Below are 23,921 nucleotides of genomic sequence, written 5' to 3'. Positions count from 1 at the left end.
ATACAAACAGTCAATTATCCAAACATCAAAGTGACTATTCTATTAGAGTATTTTGTCAACAGTTGTATGTTGAACCAAGCTCTGTATATAAATGAATGGTGTGTAATTTTCAGCTATACAAACACCTAATAATTATATTGGTTTGATTATCAAAATCTCCACTGTATATCAGTTTATACAATACAGCTCAAATACAACTTTATAACACGCGCATTTTGTGTGATTTCCACACGCATGAACTGAAGCACGCACACGCAAGCTTGGCCTAGTATACACGCATCGGAACGCGTGTCTTGTTGCATGTGTGAAACAGTTATTCACATGCAATACACGCGCATGCTTCATGATACACGTGTAGCCACACAAGCACACGTGGCGGGTTGCATTTAGTACGTAACACTGTGGCTACACATATTCATGGTTAACTTTCATATTGTTAGCATGTACAATACATGTCTTTACATAGCATAGTTGAGTTGTTAACCTGTCCTAATTTTGCCATAATTAGCTACTTTACATTGTAATACTTTATTATGTTTGTACACTATACGTAGCTACTGTACAAAGCACACTATATCCATTGAACTTATATACTGTAATCTTTAATAGCTAGCTAGCTACATATTAACAATGTTTATAGATAGCTACAGCCTCTACCCTGATCAGCATCAGCCGTAAATAGTTAGCCGGTGTTCCTAGCCCATCCTCCAGAACTGCAATTATAATATGCTGCTATTAACATTACAGTATCACATATTTTTGCTTCATAGGTAACAAAAGAGAAGGCTATTCAAGTCTTTGAGGCTGTATTGTCAGCTATTAACACCTGGACTGGCTACTGATGTTGCATTTCAAAGCTGCCTAAACTAGGATTGGATAATGCAATCCCTAGAGAAGTACATTGCAAAGTGCTATATACAGTATCACTAAAGCTTTATTTATAACTGTCCTATAGTAATCTATCCATGCAGTTATACTGATCTTACCTGTATTAATTAAATACACTGACAGACCTGTCTGTGAGCAATAAATAGAAATGATCAAACTAACAATCAACAATCAATCTAACTGTTAAAAAATATATTCTCTATTACATCTAATAAGCACAGAATGCAAGAATTTAGTAGCAGCTAGCTACAAGTCATAATACAACTCATTAACCCACTATGCTAACTGAATTGATTCTAATAAATTCACTCTTTTCTGTATGGAGTGTTTATTGTTCCTTGTGTACCGCAGGGCTAAGTTTGTCATAGGATAGAAAGTTGTGCTGTTCTAAGTTAGTTGTAGTATATTTATTAGTTTGCATAAAGAATTAATAGCTTATCGATTTTATTTCATCATTTTCTATTGATAAGCACCATTGCTGCATGGGTGCTGTGAGCAGAATACTTCGTTGAAGTTCTATTAGGTAAGTAATACATCATGCACATTGTATAAAGTTTCCAATATAATAGACCAGCTCAATAGTCCACGGCTTGCTTTGTAGCTTCAGCACTTCAACTTAATTGAACATCTATGAATTTAGCGGGTGCTTCAAAGGCTCCGTAGTTATAGCTACTCCTGTTAATATATAACTGAAATGGACTGTTAAAGAATTATACATTAATAATTTAGCAACATACCTCTTAAGAGTTAAGTTGAGAGTTTAGAATGTGAGTTTTCCGCCATCGGCTAGGTTGATGTGGTAAATAAGCATCGCCATACCTGTCTTCAATAGCAAAGTAAATATGGTACAATTCTAGCGCCACATTCGTACATCAATATACTGTACACTGTATGCACTTTCTGTGGTGTACTTACAATTATATATCCACCTTACTTACTGTACGAAGGAACCGTACAGTAGCGTGCATGCAGACAGCCAACTTCACAACCAATACACGCACGCATGTTGTATAGCGTGCACGAGCGTTGGAGAATCTACACGCATGCACTAGCCTGTGTCCTGCATATTAACGTGTGGCGTTTAACGTGTAATTTTCTTCTCCACGCGTGCAAGAAGTTGTATTAGAGCTGTACTGTATCTGACTACAAGAGCCTTTGATGACAAGCCAGTTCAAAGATATGGTATGCTATCATTCTTTATATTGAGTGTCATAAAGCTTTGAATTGTGGGATTTAATTTTATAGGCTGAGTGTAGTCACAAATTTACAAGTAGTTAATAGTAGCATGTGTGAGAAAGTATTGTTAAATGATTGTGTAATAGTATGTGTATTTGTTACCCAGTCTGGGAATCACAAATTTCAAAGTATCGAGAAATACTGCTTTTAAGTATTCAGTGTGTTGTAGCTCATGTAGTAGTGTAATGTGCATGTGTATAAACACATGTGTGTATTGTAATATATATGAACGCCATTGTCGAGTTGTTGTAAGGTTGTTTAATGTACAGTGGTGTTTTGCTCGAGTTTGTCTATTTTCTGTTGTAGTTGTTTGTGTGATTTACATTCTATTGATTAAAGAATTGCTAATCTATATACCCACGACATCACATTTTGGCGATGAGTGATGGTGGTAGCAGTTACGATTGGAAAGATTCATCCTTTCAGGGCAGAACAGGATGATGGAACATGTACGCTGAGCGTTTGGGTCATCTGTTTGTGGCTAATGGAACTACAGGCGCAGATAAGAAGCGTGCTATTCTGTTATCCGAGATAGGAGATGATACCTACAAACTACTTTCCAGTCTACTAGCTCCCACGAAGCCTGGTGAGAAATCTTTCAATGATTTAGTCACCGTTCTCAAGAATCATTTCAGCCCCATGTCTTCAGAAATCATGGAGAGGTTCAAGTTCAATACACGCTTTCGCATACCAGGTGAATCTATTGCTACTTATGTGTCTGAACTTCGTTCAACTGCCAAGAACTGCAACTACGGTGATACACTGAAGACAATGCTTCGAGACCAAATCATGTGTGGGGTAAATGGTACAGTCATACACCACCGACTACTAGCTGAAAAAGACTTAGACTTTAAGAAAGCAATGGAAGTCGACCAGGGCATGGAGACAGCAGCTACCAATGTTCAGAAACTAACTGATACCAAACAAAACAGTCATGCTGTCAACGACCAAGAGCATATTCATCAAACTGGGACCAAAGCCAAGAGTTGTTACCATTGTGGAAATCCTGGACACTATGCTACCACTTGCAAATACAAGGACACTGTCTGCCGCAATTGTGGAAAGCTTGGTCATTTACAGAAAGTTTGTCATAGTAATTCACAACAAAAGAGTGCTTCAAAGAACAAGAAGGGAATTTACTCAGTTGAAGAAAAAGCAGAAGTGGATGAAAATCCAGTAGATGAAGAAACTTTATTCAACATCAACACATCCACTGGTAAGACCACACCTTGGAATGTTGTTGTTTACATTAACAATGTACCTGTCAGTATGCAAATTGATACAGGTGCCTCTGTGTCAATTATGTCTGAGACCACCTTTAAGGAGTATTGGCCCACACAAAGTTCTAGTCCTTCCCAAATAAGGCTATGTTCATATTCTGGTGAATCAATTGCTGTTGTTGGGTCTTTACAAGTCAATGTTGTTTACATATCACAGACACACACTTTACCACTGGTCACTGTAAAAGGGTCAGGTCCTACTCTCATGGGTCGTAACTGGCTTCAAGTGTTATCATTGGATTGGCAAGAAACTTTTCATCTGCACAATGCCAGTAATTCTACACATTCCTTACATAGTGTGCTTGAGAAACACCCAGAGAAGGACTTGGTACCTTAAAAGGGTTAGAAGCAAAGATCTTAGGAACCCTATGCTCCACCTAAGTATTGTAAGTCCCGTTCTGTGCCATATTTCCTACGAGAAAAGCTAGAGAAAGAGTTAGACCGCTTAGTTAATGAAGGAACTTTAGAGGCAGTGCAAACCTCTGATTGGGCTTCTCCCATTGTTACAGTTCTCAAACCAGACAAAGTTTCAGTGAGAATGTGCGGTGATTTCAAACAAACTGTTAACTCTGTTTCAACACTTAATAAATACCCAATTCCTAAAGTTGATGACCTCTTTTCAGCTCTATCAGGAGACAAAGTTTTCAGCAAAATTGATCTTAGTCAGGCTTACTAACAGCTCCCATTAGAAGCTGAGTCCAAACCATATGTTACAATCAATACACATAAAGGCCTGTTTCACTACACAAGACTACCTTATGGTATTTCATCTGCCCCAGGATTTTTCAAAGAATTATGGAAATTGTACTAAAGGGTATACCCAAAGTAATTGTTTATTTAGATGACACCTTAATTTCTGGAGGAGATGAGCCTGAGCATTTAAAAATACTTGAACAGGTCCTCATAAGACTTGACAATGCTGGTTTACGAGTTAAGAAAGAAAATATGAGTTTCTTGCACCTTCCGTCACATACCTTGGGCACAAGATCGATGCCAATGGCCTTCACTCACTTCCTGAGAAAGTTAAGGCAGTTGAAGATGCCCCTAGTCCCCAGAATATTCATGAATTAAGGGCTAACTTAGGTCTGATTTCCTATTACAGTAAATTTTTGCCGAATATGTCTACTGTTTTGTCACCTTTGTACAAATTGTTGCAAAAATCAACAAAGTGGTGTTGGTCAGATGAAGCTAACAAAGCATTTCATGATTCCAAAAAACTTTAAACATCTTCTTCCTTGTTGGTACATTTTGATCCTAAACTAAAATTGACACTTGCTTGTGACACCTCAGCGTATGGAATAGGAGTCGTTTTAGCTCATAAGTACCCAAATGGCTCTGAAATACCAATTGTGTATGCTTCACGTACCCTAACCAAAGTTGAACAAAATTACAGTGAAATTGAGAAGGAAGGTCTTGCTTGTATTTATGGAGTTAAACATTTCCATTCTTACTTGTTTGGTCATTCTTTTGACTTAATTACCAACCACAACCACTGTTAACATTATTTCATGAACACAAACCAACATCTCCTCAAGCTTCAGCACGAATTTGTCGTTGGTCATTGTTGTTGGCAGCCTATGAATACAAGATGGTATTTTGTGGTACACGGTTACATGGTAATGCTGATGGCTTGAGTAGATTACCGCTTCCCTCTACCACATCTGACTTACCAATGGCACCAGAGCTAGCGTTACTATTGGAACACCTCACAGAATCCCCAGTTACTGCTTCTGATATTAAGAAATTCACTAGACGTGATCCAGTACTTTCTCAAGTTTTGCAATTCGTTCTGCAAGGTTGGCCAAATAAATGTGATACTTCTCCATCTGCTTATTCATCCCACAAAGCTGAGATATCAGTACTTGATGGTTGCCTATTGTGGGGTTCAAGAGTGGTTATTCCACCACAGTGTCAACAGGAAGTTTTACAGGAACTGCATTCTGCCCATCCAGGCATGAACAAGATGAAATCTTTAGCCCGAATGTATGTTTGGTTGCCTGGTCTGGACACAGATATTGACGAAACTGTACGATCATGTGACAAATTCTAACTGAATCAAGCTAACCTGCCATTAGCCCCTCTTAACCCATGGAATTGGTCATCTAGACCATGAGATAGGCTTCATTTAGACCATTTCAAGATCGAAATTTTCTAATCATCATTGACGCTCATTCAAAATGGATAGAAGCATTTCCAGCCACATCTCCTTCAACTTCAGTTACAATTGAATTGTTACTTCCACTCTTTGGTCAATTTGGTTTACCTGAGACCATTGTCACTGATAATGGCAGTTGTTTTGTCAGTGCAGATTTCCAACATTTTCTAACTATGAATGGCATAAAACATATTACATCTGCACCATATCATCTCTCGACAAATGGTCTCGCAGAAAGAGCTGTTCAGATTGTTAAGAAAGGCTTAAAGAAAGTCACTGAAGGTTCCATTAGATCTCGAATTGCTAAAGTTTTACTAGCCTACGAACCACTCCACACAGTACAACTGGGAGTACTCCAGCTTCTTTGCTACTTGGTCGAAATCCTTGTACAAGACTAGATCTGTTAAAACCAAACACTGCTTAGCAAATAGAGAGCAAACAATTGACACAAAAAATCTCATGATAATTCCGTTAAATCACGTTTGTTTTCAGATAACCAACCAGTTTAGCTCGTAATTTTGGTAGAGGTCACAAGTGGCTCAAAGGTGAAATTATTAAGTCTACAGGTCCAGTTTCATTCTTAGTCAAATTACAGAATGGTATTCAAGTACGTCGTCACCAAGATCAAATCGTAAACGTGTCAAAACTTCCACTAATGTAACTGTTACTGATAAATCTGATGAAGAGTCATTATCTGCACCTACTATTGTTACAAATTCTATTCCAAGTGACACTGTTTTGCTTAGTTCTCGTCAACACCCACAACATGAACATCGCTTACCAGTCAGATACTGTGACTCTGGTAACTAACTTTCTATTGATATGTATATACTTTGTTTTTTGTTGCTGTATCCCTTTTCTTTGGTTGTTATTGTATGACACATTTTAGGGAGGAGGAAATGTAGTAGTGTAATGCGCATGCGTATAAACACATATGTGTATTGTAATATATATGACACCATTGCAACTTAGTTTGAGTTATTGTCGAGTTGTTGTAAGGTTGTATGATGTACAGTGATGTTTTGCTCGAGCTTGTCTATTCGCTGTTGTAGTTGTTTGCGTGATTTACATTTTATTGCACAGCTCACCAATGGTAGAGCTACATGTACCACATTTTCACACATTTTACACCAATTTCTTACCTTCAAAAACATCCACAGTATAAGTAGCCGACACTTAAGTTTCCTACCATTTTAGATAGTTTTAAACTTGATTTTGACTTTACAATGTGAGCTCCAAAAAGGGTGGGAGGCAGGGGGTGGAGGTGGGCAAGGGACTGTTTAAAAATATTAAAGAGGAAGGCATATGGATGAATTAGGCCAAGTTATAAGCCATTCAGGTCTCAAAACTGGCTAAAATAAAGGACTTTATGGCACAGGTCTTTATTCAACACCACAGAGCTGTATTGCCACTGTGTCTGTGCAAAAGCAGCCAGAAAATGCAGACCACTCAACCAAGTCTAGCTGATTTTTGATTATGAAATATTGATTTGAATAATATGGTTCAGCGACATCAACTCTACCTGATTAAATGGTTACAGACCCAAGGTATATTAAGAACGTTGTCACCTGATGAAGCAATAGAAGCAGAAATGCATTGTGACTGCTATAAAGTTCTTAGTTACCTGACTATTGACAATACCATTGTCAGAGTCTACAGGAATTCTAACAGTCTTTACAGATCTAGAGTCCCTCTATTGTCTTCAATTTACTCTCTGTACCAATATAATATAAACAAGTTTATTTGCATATAAACTAACTTTTGATATTTTATTTCCATAAGTAGAAACTACGAGGATTTGTATGTCTCCGGTCTCTTGGATAAGTTCACCGATGTGATCACAAAGACCCCATCTAAACTGAAATCTCAACAGTCATTCTCCAAGGATACTGAATATACCTTGGGTCTGTAACCATTTAATCAGGTAGAGTCGATGCCGCTGAACCATATTATTCAAATACTGTTGGTCAAGAATAAAATCTGCTGTCAGTTTAGTCATGTACAACTGTATCACGTGATGCACCCAATAATACAAAACTGTAAACTTGCTTGTGTGGCTGTTCTAAGTGGCTAGCAATGCTTCTGGGCATGTTTAAAGGATGAAATTGGTAAGTTAGCTGTTCTGGAGTACCTAGCTACAAATTTGTAGTTGTATGTGACTCAGTCTAGGAAAATGGTCTTATCGCCTATTTAAAAGTATTGAGAAATGCCATGTAGTTTTAAGTATTCCATGTGTTGTAGCTTGCCAATGGTAGGAACTATGTGTACCAAATTTTCACACGTTTACACCAATTTCTTATCTTCGAAAACATCCACAGTAGAAATAGCCTACACTTAAGTTTCCAACCATTTTATAGTATGTACACATTGAGCTGGATCCTCAGAAACATTTTAATAACTAATAGATGGAATCATGAAATTTATCTCATTTGTAGGACTGCTTGACCTGCTAAATTTATTTTAAAATCATTTTGTTCAAATGTGCAACACAATATTAACAGCCAATCAAAATTTTCACCGTACATTTTCTATGGGAAAGTTATAAAAGTGTGGTATTCATTACAACCCTTTCCTAAACAAACTTGTATTGAAGCCAAACCACACGTATCTGTTGTTGACACCTTTGATGTCACCACTAATCATCCGGTTGGCTGAACTATTACTTTTCTCAAGAAAAATCCACTTTCTATTTTTAGCTGTTTTTCAGGATCCAGCTCAACTTGTACATACTATAGATAGTTGTTGACTCTACCAGGTGAGGTAAAAAATGGTGGGAGGTGGGGGCCGGCGGTGGGCAAGTGACTGTTTTAAAGAACTAAAAAGGAAGGTGTAGGGATGAATTAGGCCACGTTATGAGCTATTCAGATCTCAAAACTGGTAAAAATGAAAGGAAATTTTACACTACAGTTCTTTATTCAACACCACAGAGCTGTACATCCACACACACCCATCTCCAGGCTAGTCAGAGCTCCATTGGGGTTCCAGACCGCTTAACCCTTAAACCCGCAGTTGTTTAATAAAACACAAGCACTGAAAACGCATAATCCAGTAAACTGGATCGCATGCATGCCTTGTAAAACTGAACTTTATAGCACAAAAACTTTTAAAGCTATCTAAAACCAACAAACACCATATTACTCACTGTTAAATTTTGGTTTAAATGGTCCCATACTTCATTACATCCATCCAACCCAGAAATACTCGCTTCACTTTAAAAGAGTAAAAGAACTATCCCTCCATCTTCCTTCTTCACATAACGATGTACAAAAGGCCATAATGCGGCCATACCTCTTCGTATCGACTTTTGCTTCGTGTCATGTTATTCCTCACGTGTTGGAAATTCAGTTGATATATAGATATCATGTGATAACGTCACTGTCAGACAAGCACAATGATGATACGAATGTAGAAGAATGCAAAATGATTCAGTGCGTCGTAGTGGGTGAGTTCCTTGTTTGTTTGTTGAAAGTTTATATACACGCAGATAGCTTACTCTTTGCCAACTAATAAAATCTGTTTTTCGAAGTGATCAGATGAATGCTTCATGAGATATGCTTGTCGGTAACCACCTATGTAGATTGGCAAAAGTATTATACGTTTTCAATTAGTTTTTTTATCAAATCCAGTTTTCTGGATTATGCAGGTTTAAGGGTTAATGGCTTCATGGGTTTATATGCATGCATGCATGCATATAGTTGTTCACTTGAAAGCCAGACTTCAAATGAATCACTTCAGATATACAGTACATGAACTACTGACAACAAAACAATAAAAAGCAAAACAAGGAGTGCAAGGAAAAAAATAAACAAGAAATTTACAATACAACTGCTTAAAAGTAGATTTTAAAAAGTGCTGTTGATCTTCACTGCACTGTTATAAACACTGTCTGACTGTTTGTGTGTTGATTTGCTGAGTAAGGATTGTACATTATTTTTTTACTTTGTGGCTACAACTGTGTCCTTGTGGTGATATATAGTGGTAACATTAATCAATAGTGACATTGTCTATGCCAACAAACTATGTCAATGTGGCACCAGTGTTGAACTGGTTCAGGTACTCTAGGTCAACTGGGTCACATTTTTTTGGGTCTGACCTACTCTAAACAATATCCAGGTCAGACCCAGATTGGATTCAGGTGTGACATGCTATTATTGCATTAATTACGTAGCATGTCAAAATGGCGTAGTATAGTATATTAGAGTACATAAAAGGGATAGGAAACCCAATAACGTGATGTCACTAAATACAATTCTACCATGTATTACATCACAAACATATATACCTGTTACACTTGCTGTACTTGTATCGGACAGAAATAAATTGTTGTATTGTGAAAATTTTGTAACCAAAGATTGTGAAACTTTGCTACAATGAACTCAAGTAAGTAATTGACGGAACTAGGATGGTACCAACTCTCAAGGAAGTTATACACAAAATAAAATATGACCATATTTTGGAAAACCATACATTTGGGCACAAGCAAACTTTGTGGGAAAACTCATTTGAAAATTTCAGTAATTTTTTTAAAATCATTTTGTTTTGCACGTCTGATGAAATGACTACTGTGAAGTTTCATAGACATAGCGTCAAATTATATCAGACTATATAGTAGTTTCACATTGTGTGGGACAATAATTAACTTACAAATTGGGTGATTTTCAATTACAAAACCAATCATTTTTTCTCTTTAGACCATCATAATACATGTGATTTATTGAAGAAAAGCACTAAGAGCACATGATTAAACTATCTACTTTTATCCAGTTTGGATTGTAGGGATGGAAATCTATGTCAACAAAGTAATTTGTCATCATTTGTCCCACCTGATCACTATACAGTACTATAAACTGATATTGAAAAGTTAGTTTGTTATGTATTAGACAGCAAATCAGCCATATCTTTGGAATACTTCATTGTATCATCGCAAAATTTTCACACAAGGTAGATAACCACTCATTGCTTCAGTTTAGCTTAAAAAATAAATTTGATCAATGTGCCAAAATGTATGGTTTTCCAAGATAGGGTCACAAATTTGTTTGGAAGTGAAAAAAGGCCCAGAAAGTATGTGTACTTTTAACAACATAACTTTATTTTGCAAATGTGTTACTGGGCCTGCAAAAATTGGGCATGTACATGGGCAGATAATGATTTGATTCTATCACTCATAACTTTTATACCAATGGGTTATTGCAATGTAATTTTTTGTTCTTGGTGATCATTGAATTGGCTTATTGATACAAGTTACAGAATGCAGATATTATGTTCCAGCACTGAGATATGAACTGTTGTGTGACGGGGTGTAGTTTGTGCCCACATTCCGTCCCGGTCACATATAGTAACTGTGATAAGCCTTGTCCTTATCATTTAACAGATACAACCAGAGGGAATATCAGAGAAACACAGGAACGGTTGCTGAAAGAAACAAATGGGTACGTATCTTTCAATTTTTGCAAAAATTTTAAACTATTAGCAGTACAACGCAGGGGTAAAAAACTGTGTTGGTGACATGCCTAGCTTACCACTAGTACTCAAAAGTGTAACCAGCTATACAAGAAGTGATATGGACAAGGCATGAAGGTACTATGAGCGAAGGTACAATGAGGTACAGTTATTATGATACATTTTGTTACAAAATTAATTATATAGTTTGAATTCTCTTGCCAAAATCTATTAAATACTTGCTGTACTGTTGAATTACTGTCTACACTTCTTAGAACACTAATTCTCATACTTGAACACAAAACTGTCTTGTCTTTTCAAGTCATGTGCAACAGAAATCAAACTAGAAAATGTGCTTCCTATTCCTTTTATGTACTCTATTAGCTATGTGTGTAATAACTTATCATCAAGACACACGTTATTGTGTGTCGTGCGGTCCAAGAGGCCGGCGCGTAACACCCGTGAGTATATTGACAGGAAGAAAGAAAACGCAATTTTCGCACCTCCGTAGCTCTGTGCTGCCTTGATGAAACAAGACGATTATTGCTGTGGACACTCCCTCTATCTTCAGCACTCCACATTCCAAATTTGAGCGAAATCGCTTCAAGCGTTCCCGAGATATGCGACTTCAAAAATTGGCTTAGTTTCTTCATTTTTTTTTCTTCTTATTTTTCTTCCTCTTTTCGCACACTTACAAAAACTGCTATAAAACGCGAACGCTATATCCGATTGCCGTGAAATTTGGCACACAGAAGGGGGGGTATAAAGGCGCACCTCTGTACCAACTTTGGCTGGAATACGATAAACAGGCAAAGAGTTATGGGCGATTATTCACGATAAATAACACCAATATGTTGTCACGCCTACAGGGTAAACCGCGTATGGGAAGAAGCTGAAAATCGGTGGGTGAATAGGTTAACTATTGAACCTCAAACCTTTTGTGGTTTAAAAGAAATCGAGCTAAAAGCCAGGAAGATACAACGAAAAAACCAACAGTGTGTAACAATTACGCAATCGAGATTAGCTAATAAAAAACGGCTGCTTGCCACGCCTACCAGGTAAACCGCTTGGGATAATGCTTTGAAAATCGCTGTACAGATGGAGTTATCATCTTAGAAAGGCTCTTCAATGGTGTAGAAGAATCAGACTTAAAGCCGCGGAGTTATAACACGAAATCCAACTTGGTGTAGCAAGTTCGAGATCGAGATACTCTAATAGAGCAGTCATCCTAATAGAGCAGTCCCCGAAAAGAATTCAAGAGATCAGTTAGAAACAAGTAACCTGTATAGAGATCAGCTACAAACAAGTCAACCTGTAGAGAGATCAGCCACAAACAATTCACCTTGTAGAGAGATCAGCTAGAAGAAGTTACCTTGTAGGGAATTCATGCAACTATAGAAAGAGATAATTCAGCTAGAAGAAATCACCTTGTAGAGTTCAGCTACAAAGAAACCACAATGTAGAGAGTTCAGCTACAAACAAATCGCCCTGTAGAGAGATCAGCTAGAAGAAGTTACCTTGTAGATAGTTCAGCTACAAAGAAACCATCATGTAGAGAGTTCAGCTGCAAACAAATCACCTGTAGAGAGTTCAGCTACAAACAAATCTCCCTGTAGAGAAATCAGCTAGGAGAAGTTTCCTTGTAGAGAGTTCAATTACAAAGAAACCATCATGTAGAGAATTCATTTACAAACTAGTGACCCTGTAGAGACATCAGCTAGAAGAAGTTACCTTGTAAAGAGTTCAGCTACATAGAAATCATTCTGTAAAGAGCTCAGCTGCAAACAAATCACCTGTACAGAATTCAACTACAAAGAAATCACCCTGTAGAAAGATCAGCTAGAAGAAGTCACCTTGTAGAGAGTTCAGCTACAAAGAAACCACCATGTAGGGAGTTCAGCTAGAAGAAGTTACCTTGTAGAGAGTTCAGCTACAAAGAAACCATCATGAAGAGAGTTCAGCTGCAAACAAATCTCCCTGTAGAGAGTTCAGTTAGAAAAAGTTACCTTGTAGAGAGTTCAGCTACAAAGAAACCATTCTGTAAAGAGCTCAGCTGCAAACAAATCACCTGTACAGAATTCAGCTACAAACAAATCACCCTGTAGAGAGATCAGCTAGAAGAAGTTACCTTGTAGAGAGTTCAGCTACAAATTTAAAGAAACCATCATGTGGAGAGTTCAGCTGCAAACACATCACCTGTAGAGAGTTCAGCTACAAAGAAACCACCATGTAGGGAGTTCAGCTAGAAGAAGTTACCTTGTAGAGAGTTCAACTACAAAGAAACCATCATGAAGAGAGTTCAGCTGCAAACAAATCTCCCTGTAGAGAGTTCAGTTAGAAGAAGTTACCTTGTAGAGAGTTCAGCTACAAAGAAACCATTCTGTAAAGAGCTCAGCTGCAAACAAATCACCTGTACAGAATTCAGCTACAAACAAATCACCCTGTAGAGAGATCAGCTAGAAGAAGTCACCTTGTAGAGAGTTCAGCTACAAAGAAACCACCATATAGAGAGTTCAGATGCAAACAAATCACCCTGTAGAAAAATCAGCTACAAACAAATCACCCTGTAGAAAGATCAGTTAGAAGAAGTCACCTTGTAGAGAGTTCAGCTACAAAGAAACCACCATGTAGGGAGTTCAGCTAGAAGAAGTTACCTTGTAGAGAGTTCAGCTACAAAGAAACCATCATGAAGAGAGTTCAGTTGCAAACAAATCTCCCTGTAGAGAGTTCAGTTAGAAGAAGTTACCTTGTAGAGAGTTCAGCTACAAAGAAACCATTCTGTAAAGAGCTCAGCTGCAAACAAATCACCTGTACAGAATTCAGCTGCAAAACAAATCACCCTGTAGAGAGATCAGCTAGAAGAAGTTACCTTGTAGAGAGTTCAACTACAAAGAAACCATCATGAAGAGAGTTCAGCTGCAAACAAATCACCCTGTAGAGAGATCAGCTAGAAGAAGTCACCTTGTAGAGAGTTCAGCTACAAAGAAACCACCATATAGAGAGTTCAGATGCAAACAAATCACCGTGTAGAAAAATCAGCTACAAACAAATCACCCTGTAGAAAGATCAGTTAGAAAAAGTTACCTTTTAGAGAGTTCAGCTACAAAGAAACCATTTGTATACAGCTCAGTTGCAAACAAATCACCTGTACAGAATTCAGCTACAAACACATCACCCTGTAGAGAGATCAGCTAGAAGAAGTTACCATGTAGATCGTTCAGCTACAAACAATTCACCCTGTAGAGAAAGCAATTAGAAGAAGTCACCTTGTAGAGTGTTCAGTTACAAAGAAACCACCATGGAGATTTCTGTAATCAATATTATGTATTACATATATAATTTGTACATTTACTGATAAAATATTTAAAGTACATCTACTTCATCTTTTCTTCTTCCTGTAGTAAAGAAAAAAAACATAGATTAAAAAAGCCCCAAAGCTGGCCATAGGCCGGCTTTGGGGTATACAAATACAAAAAGAAATGAAATCTAATCCAAAACAGCCAAGCTGTAAAAAAAGTGTGCGGCCCTCAGAAAGGCTATGGTGAAAAAAGATGTGAAATCCAAGGTGGTGGCCAAGAAATAGCTGTGATGGTAGGTTAATGGTAAAAATTTTAATAACGACAATTCAGGTGAATTTTTGTGCCGCTTCACAAAATTTACCTGAATTGTCATAATTAAAATTTTTACCATTAACCTACCATCACAGCTATTTCTTGGCCGCCACCTTGGATTTCACATCTTTTTTCACCATAGCCTTTCTGAGGGCCGCACACTTTTTTACAGCTTGGCTGTTTTGGATTAGATAGTCTATTATAAGCTTCTTTTTACGAGCCACACCCACTTATGATTATGTCGTCATATCTGTAGACATGTGTGGAGTCATTCCCATTTGTAGTGCAGTTAGGAGTTGTGCACAAATCCTGATGCCTTACTGCCTTTTGATACTGATGTCTGACACTTGTACTCAGTGCTTGATTACCGAAGCCTACGTGGAGTTATGCCTACTAATTAACTATTATTATTTGGAATGTTACCACATAAATAGTTATTGTATGAGTCAGACATAGTCTAATGTTTCAGTAAGCCTAATTGTTCATTTGTGAGTTACTTCCAATTATCAGGAATGTGTGATAGTGTCTGTATAGGCATGGATCCACACTGATTTATGATTAAGGGGTGTGGAAGTTTACAAAGCCACACCAATTTATAGCTTACGTGTTTTACTGTATGTAAACTTATTTTGCACTACAAACTGAATGATCAATGCTTATTAACCTTACCTGTGTAGCTATCGTATACAGTAGCCAGGTATGACCCAGATAACAATCTGGGTCAGCAATAGTGACCAGAGTTAGTTATATACTTTTAAATACAGTGACTAGTAATATCACTAGTCACATCCCTTGTAACTAGTAACTTGTAACAAGGAGTAATTGTCCATAAAGTAAATAAGCTACAACAGTAACTAGTGATCATATTTAAACCAGCAACTTTAGCACCATATACGTATGCTACAGCCACATTAAGTAGACACATTCTCCATGCTGTTCTTCATATTTCAGCTTGAGTAACAGACAGAACAATATAGTTCAAACTGAGCTGAAGATATACAGTAACCACAAAATCATTATTAAGAAGTGTACATATGTACAGTTTTAATCTTAGCATAATAAACATACAAGCATGTTACAAAATTAACACGTAACTATGAAAGTACCATTTAAATCCCTCAGATATCCTAGTGCCAAAAATCAATGCGGCTACTATGCAAAGGTGGCCATTAATTAAAGGCAGTGTTTATAGCTTAAAGCAGCACTTAAGCATGACGAATATTCAGTATATCAAATAAAAGCTGCTGTTTTATAACAAGAGCATGTACGTACCTACTTAGTTACTTATGTAGTTTGTATTTACTGGCTCTAGTGTATTTTCAGTATGATGTGCACTAAAAGAGAACAGCAGATGAAAGATATGGCCAGACACACTACAATGACCAGTGCTCCTTCCTTACTGTGAATAACAGTCTACTTCAACTTTCTAAACCAAGTACAAGCAGACAACTCCTTAGAACAATTGAGGACTACTGGATTCAAACAACAGTCGAGGATTCATTCCAAGACAGAATTTATACTGTTTTAAGGTGCAATGCAGCTACTATTCAGATGTGATGACTATTATAGATGTGGAGTTTAACAAAGGAAATATGGTAACTAGTAATGCAACTTCTAAAAAGTAACTGCAACTAAGTCTATTAACTAGTTACTATACTATCACAGCTCTGGTAGTGATTCAGTTTCAACACTGGTTGGCACTCTACAATTCTACTTTAGCACATACAATGCTACTTGTAAAAGATCTATTAAACATTAGTACTCAGTACTTGAAATGATTTTCAGACTTGTTCGGGTGACTTTCTTGACATAGTACACGGGGTATTTGATAAGGCAATATTATGGTGCTCTTTTAGCCCAGTGTGAACACAAAATGATCCAAATCTCCATGGCTTCTGCTTCATTTTTCTTGGCACCAATTCAGTTTTGTAACTAATATACTTTAAAATTGAGCTAACTGGCCCAGTGGTATCCTACTGGTGGAGCGGTAGATGTCGGGGTTGGGCCAGTTTGACGCAGAGTAAAATACTTACCAGAAACCCTGATAGTACATATATCAATTAATTGGGCCGCGGGAACATCAGCAGGTTTATCCCTTAAAGCTGCATAGGCTGATATATCAACCATTTTTTAAAGTGCGTAAAATGCACAAATATTTTAAGTAATGCGTGCTTAAAGAACGGCTTCTAAACAGCCAGCACAGACAAGGTTGTCTAATGATATTAACTGAAAACCATATATCAATGGAAGGTTCATTCATTGGGCTACTTAGACAAGTATAAACAGTTGTTGTAACAACAATTGCTCACTTGTTATGACACAACAAAGAACAGTGACTGTATTTCCTGTTGCTTCAAACGCATCAAGTTGATAGCCAATTATAAAAATGTTTGACTCATGTGAGCTTTATATGGCGTGTTTTATCAATGAATGGAGAATCGAATGGTCCCTACCAGAACTCTATAGGACACACTGTAAAGAAGTAATCAACCGTTTTCTGAAGGTATGTAATGAGTTGTTTTCGTGTGACAGCTAGTATTCACAGCAAGTTTTGGCCTTATGCTTTTGCTAAAGGATAAAACCCTACATACTGTTTTATTTCTTATCTAATCCAAAACAGCCAAGTTGTAAAAAAAAAAGAATGTGGCCCTCAAAAAAGGCTATGGTGAAAAAAGATGTGAAATCCAATGTGGTGGCCAAGAAATGGCTGTGGTGGTAGGTTAATGGTAAAAATTTTAATAACAACAATTCAGGCAAAAAAGATGTGAAATCCAAGGTGGTGGCCAAGAAATGGCTGTGATGGTAGGTTAATGGTAAAAATTTTAATAACAACAATTCAGGCAAATTTTGTGCCAAGATGAGTGGCACAAAATTCACCTGAATTGTCGTTATTAAAATTTTTACCATTAACCTACCATCACAGCCATTTCTTGGCCACCACCTTGGATTTCACATCTTTTTTGCCTGAATTGTTGTTATTAAAATTTTTACCATTAACCTACCACCACAGCCATTTCTTGGCCACCACATTGGATTTCACCTCTTTTTCACAATAGCCTTTTTGAGGGCTGCACTCTTTTTTTACAGTTTGGCTGTTTTGGATTAGATTTCACTTCTTTTTGTTTTTGTATACCCAAAAGCTGGCCTATGGCTGGCATTGGGGCTTTTTAAACCTATATTTTGTTTCTTTACCACAGGAAAAAGAAAAAGATGAATAAGATTTTAAATACTTTTCTGATTTTATCAGTAAATGTACAAATTATATATATATATATATATATATATATATATATATTACATGTCAATTATTCCCTATGGATAACTTGTTTGCAGCTGATCTCTCTACTGGGTAACTTGAAATGTAGCTGAAGTCTCTACAGGGTGATTTGCTTGTAGATGAACTCTCTACAAGATTCTCACTACAGGGTGAGTTGTTTCTAGCTGAACTCTCTGCAGAGTTTCTGTTTGTAGTTGAACTCTCTACAGGGTGATTTGTTTGTAACTGAACTCTTTACAGGGTGATTCTGTTTGTAGCTGAACTTTCTACAAGGTGATTAATTTCTAGCTAATCTCTCTACAGGGTTACTTGTTTACACAGTGGCTGAACTCTCTACAGGGTGGTTTCTTTGTAGCTGAACTCTCCATAGGGTGATTTGTTTCTATCTGATCTCTCTACAGGGTTACTTTGTCTGGCTTATCACTCTACAGGGTGATTTGTTTTTGTAGCTGAACTCTCTACAGGTCACTGGTTTCTAGCTGATCTCTCTACAGGGTGACTTGTTTGTAGCTGAACTATCTGTGGAGTGATTTGTTCATAGCTGAACTCTCTACAAGGTAATCCTTCTAGCTGAACTCTCTATAGGATGACTTGTTTCTAGCTGATCTCTCTGCAGGGTGACTTGTTTCTAGCTGAACTCTACAGGGTGATCGGCTCGTAGCTGAACTATCTACATGGTGGTTTCTTTGTAACTGGACTCTCTACAAGGTGATTTCTTTTAGCTGATCTCTCTACAGGGTGATTTGTTTGTAGCTGAACTATCTGCAGGGTGATGTGTTTGTACCTGAACTCTCTGCAAGGTGCTGATCTCTCTACTGGATGGCTTGTTTCTAGCTGATCTCTCTACAGGGTGACTTGTTTCTAGCTGAATTCTTTACAGTGTGATCTATTAAGTTTGTAACTGAGCTCTCTCTTGTTTCTAGCTGATCTCTCTATAGAGATGATTTTAACTTTTGTTTGTTTAGGTGAACTCTTTACAGGGTGGTTTTTTGATTGGATGCTAAACTCTCTACGTGTTGACTTGTTTGTACCACAGAGTGACTTGTTTGCAGCTGAACTCTCTATAGAGTGACCTACTTGTAGCTGAACATTGCATAAAGTAACTGGCTTGTAGCTGATCTCTATAGGGTAGCAAACTTATGTAGATGAACTCTCTACTGGGTAGTTCTTTGTAGCTGAACTCTCTACACAGTGGCTTGTTTGTAGCTGAATTCTCTGAAGAGTAACTTGTTGTAGCTGAACTCTCTACACGTGTTTATAGATGAACCCTCTACACGTGTTTATAGCTGAACTCTCTTCAGTGTGACTTTTAATGTTCTGAATCTCTACAGTGATATATTTGTAGCTGATCTCTCTATAGGGTGACTTGCTTTTAGCCGAATTGTAATTACGATTAACTGGGTGTAGCTGAACTCCCTACAGAATAACTTGCAATGTAATATAATTCTATTTATGGAGTACGTTATAAACGTAGCTGAATGCTCTATTAGAGTGACTGTCCTATTAGAGTATCTCAATCTCGCATTTGCTACACATAGTTGGCTTTCGAATCACAACTCAGTGGTTTGTAATCCGATTCTACTGTATTACTGCAAGGACTTTCTATGATGATTATTCCAGCTACACACCAATTTTTGGTGGGGTCTATTCTATGGAACGGAATGGAATGATGGACTAAACCATGGAATGGAACACTTTCTCAAATTGAAGCTTGTAACTTACCATTGCTGAAACTTCCCTTACAAGTTATCAGTGGCACCTCCAGTGCATGATTAAACATAAGATTAAAAGAATTATAGGATTGATTGTGGGTTTGTGTTGGTTGGCATTAGTAACGAAGTATTAATTGTGGGATGAGTTGTATCAGTGATGTTCATCCATGGTTCATGTAAGGATATATCAAGAAGGGCACTTTATGTGAGCTGTTTTGCATATTTTGACTTAAGAAAACAGTCTGGGCCGGCTTTTCAAGGCATATAACAGTGTACAAATAAAGCAAACTGGTAATGAGAAAGAGCCAGCTGAATTAAAACTTGAAGAATTTTGTGCAGTGCGTGAGAAGCGGCAGACCACAAGGAGGCTATATTCTGCAAACATCACTGAAGTGTATGCATGGAGTTATTAACAGCCGGTGTAGTGGATTAATGCAGTGTTTAATAGTGAGCTGATTTTTTTCTGTTGCACAAATTCAAGGATGTGTCTGACTGCTAGCCTTGAATCAGGCTAAATGCCAAAACCAGCTCCACATCTCAATTATAAGCCTTCTGTGCATGTGAAACCATGCCCATAGCCACCAGGCAAACGTGATTTGGACCAAGATGTGTATGTAATTTCAATGTATCTAGTCAGACCCGAAATGGAACACTCACATTAATTACATACCACCTAAGAATCTTAGGATTTCTTAAGTGTAACATTTCACATGCTTCACTTCAAACAAAACAAGTTGTCTATTTTCAAGTGATTCCCAGTCCAGCTGGTCCATGAAATTATAGTAGGATCACATGTATTTGTTACAGTGAGGGCTGCTCTGTGTTGGATCTACTCTAGAGTTGAGATTTCAAAGTAGACTGCCAATGTACCGACACTGTTGTAGCATATTTAAGTGGAGAACAAATGAATATGCAGTAATGCTAGATTATTTATGTACACAAATTTTTCATAATGAAATTGATATCCCATTTTGATTTGTACCTCCACTTCACAACATATTCAAGAAGTTACAACCCTTTTAATCTCCAACCACTGTCATTAATTAACCAAGATCTTTGTTTTTCCAACTACAATTTTGTTTTGGAACAATAATTATCTAAAGGCTCTAATTCATATTAAGTATTTAAATCTGTAATTCATCTTATTGTAGTTGTACTAATTTTATTGATTTGTCTATTTATTATGTTTTCTTCATTTTCCTTGAAGTTGTACAGTATAGGTAAACAAAGATAAATTTTCTCTCCCATCTTATTCTAGGATTTCTATTGACTAAGAACAATTTAATTATTTGCATATAGACTCAAAAATGAGAAAATATAAAGAAAGTGAATTAATATTATACAGTCAGTTTGCTTTTGGATACTTAATGTCTCCAACTGCAACAAAAATTCGATGAATCCATGAATCTCATCGCTGGTTGTCTGAACATTCTGAAAGCGATACCTCACTCAATCAACCACATATTCTGTTTATTAGACTAAATAAAGTCATGATCACCTAGCCTTTTCCTGTCACCAGTAACTTTCTAGTTAATTTCTCAGTGGATATTATGCTCTGAAACTGAAGAGATTGAGTGGTCTTCTAAACTATCTTGTTAAGATCAGCAGAAACAACTGACATCAAATCAGCTACTGTATTGTAGTAACAAAATTTGCCTTGGTCATGCAATCAATGAATTGAAGAGACCTGCTTGATATATCAGGTAGTAGAACAATCACTGCATGAGACAACTATTAATATTTTATTATTATCCTATTCTATTTTCCTGGAGGCTCCACTGATGAAATGCAATTTCAGCAATAATAGCGGTTAGCCAAGCTGCAAGTTTTGATTCAGAAAGCATTCGATTCTGTAAAATAGACCCCATCCTGGATTCAACTCACTACTCAGGCTGAGATATCTGGCATTAGTCCACTACTCTGTTAATGAATCATTGGTGTTCACACAATATAGCCTCCTTGAGGTATCTGAATGTTTGCTCCTCACACACTGCACAAAATTCCTTTAGATTCTGCTTAGACTGAGTTGATTCAGCTTGTCACCATACTTGTTTCCTAGTGTACTGTAGCTACATTAAGTTATGCCGATTAGAAAGACTGGGCCCCAGACTGTACATTCTAAAGTCAAAGTAAGCAAAAACAACTCACATACTAGTAAAAACAAGTCATACATTAAGTTCCCTACTTAATACATCCAAAGATGAACACATTGAGTCAGCTATTCCCACAATTAGTACTTCGTTACTAATTACAACCAACAAGAATCCACAATCGATCCTTAATTTCATTTTATCTTTCTTGGGGTGCGTTTGATTACCTGCTGGAAGTGCCACCGATAACTTGTACAGCAATGGTAAGCTGCAAGCTTCAATTTGAGAAAGCATTCCGTTCCGTAGTTTAGTCCTTCCATTCTGTTCTGTAGAATAGATCCCACCCCGATTTTCAGCTCATTGCTCTAAGCGGTTTGCCTGGTAGGCGTGAAAACTAATAGTTTCTTTAGTTATAAAAGTCAATCGCATAATTGTGACACAGGTTGGGTTTTGTGTCATATCTCGATGGCCTGTATCTGGATTCCTTTCAAACCACAAAAAGGCACTCCTACAATACTTACTCCATCTACATAGCAATTTTCAGCTCATTCCTTTGAGGTGTTTACACTGTGGGTGTGACAGACCTTCAACCTTATTTTACGCGAATGATCGGTCATAACTCCGTGAATGTTATTTGGATTCCTTTGGTACTGAGATCCGCTGTAATGAGCCATTTAAGTGTGCCAAATTTCAGCCTGATTGGAACATGCATTCATGTTTTATGGTGGATTTTGTAAAGTGTGTGAAAAGAAGTAGAAGAAAAAAAACCACCATTTTCTAAAAGAGCAAGAAAATTTGTACCCTTAGATGGTAAACCTGAAAATCAGCTGGAAGCCATCTTTATAATTTGCCAACTAAATGGAATATTCTCTTAACAGTTAAGCTGATGATGTGACTTTGATCTCCGCTACTATGATGTTCATAAGTCTGTTTTACAACTAATTGACTTGAAAGCATCTGACTTGGACTTATCTTTTAAACTTCCAAAGTGTGTTTCTTTCCATTATGATGGTGCCAAAGTTATTTCACAAGGCCTACCTCTATCTAAAGGCATGACCAGATTCATCACAGAAGGACATACAAAGTTTTTGGGAAAGATAATTGATGTCTCTTTAAGTGCTACAAAGAAGGCTGCAAGCAAGAGCATGGTGTGTCGCCTGACTGACTTGCTTACTGCCACTGATTCACTCCCCATTTGTGGTGAGTATAAGCTATGGATTTATAGGAACTATATTATTTCATTGCTCCAATTCTACCTGTGCGTTGATGCTGTCTCCAGCTGGTCCATTTCAAAGCTGGAATCTATTGCCTCTCATTTTTTGAAGAAATGGCTGAATTTGCCCGGAAGTGCTACTCGTGTTGTGCTATAGTATCAGGGGTTTGTTGCCCAAGAATTACCCATGTCTCAAGAGAAGCTAAACTAAGTTTACTAGCTTGTGTCAGTGCTTCCGCTGACCTATGACTTAAGGAACTTTCCCTCCAATTGCGGCTTGGCAATGTTGCAATGCAAATAGAAGATAATGACTATTCCATCTTGTCAAGTGCTAAAAACAGTTATCAACACTTCCATCAGCTCGATCCCTATATGTCAATGCTAAATATCTGTTGAGAGATTATACTACATCTCAGTGTAAAGATCATTTACAGACACTGACTGTTCAGTCCAAGTTTGAAGGTTCAACTGACTTAGAAGATTCCTGTAAAACTTAGAATCGGCTATTGGAGGGTTTCCACCCTGGTCAACTATCCTTCCTCCTGCGTGCGGAATCTGATACTCTGCCTACTGCTGTTAATGTACAGCAGTGGTCAATTCAATGTGAAGCAAAGTGCTTACTTTGTAACTCAAACCATCCCACAACAGCTCATATTTTAAGCTGCTGTCCTACTGCTTTAAACCAACAGCGATATAAATACAGGCATGATCAAGTTCTTTCCATTCTGGCATCAACACTTACTTGGGCCTTTGCAGATACTCCTTTCGTCAAAAGTGTATGCTGATTTTCCAAATTTTTATGCAGATGGTTCCCCCCAAACAACAATCCCAACTGATCTTCTGATCATTACTTACCATCCAGACATTGTGATATACAATTCCCAGAGCCCAACTATCACCTTACTAGAATTAACTTGCCCTCTGGACTCTGCTCAACATATTCAGGCTGCTCGAAATAGGAAACAAAATAAAGTTGAGTATCTTCAGTTGCTGGCTGAATTTGACCGCCATAACATTCCT

General features: G+C 37.4%; 1 protein-coding gene across 1 annotated transcript in view; it reads right to left on the bottom strand.

Moving 5' to 3' along the window:
* Positions 1-23,921, bottom strand: part of LOC136259140 (uncharacterized) — a 210,484-nt gene that overhangs the window by 161,703 nt on the left and 24,860 nt on the right. The window lies entirely within an intron of this gene.

Source organism: Dysidea avara, chromosome 6 (genome assembly GCF_963678975.1).
Source record: "Dysidea avara chromosome 6, odDysAvar1.4, whole genome shotgun sequence".
NCBI lineage: Eukaryota > Metazoa > Porifera > Demospongiae > Dictyoceratida > Dysideidae > Dysidea > Dysidea avara.
This window is presented reverse-complemented; position numbering and strand designations above follow the sequence as displayed.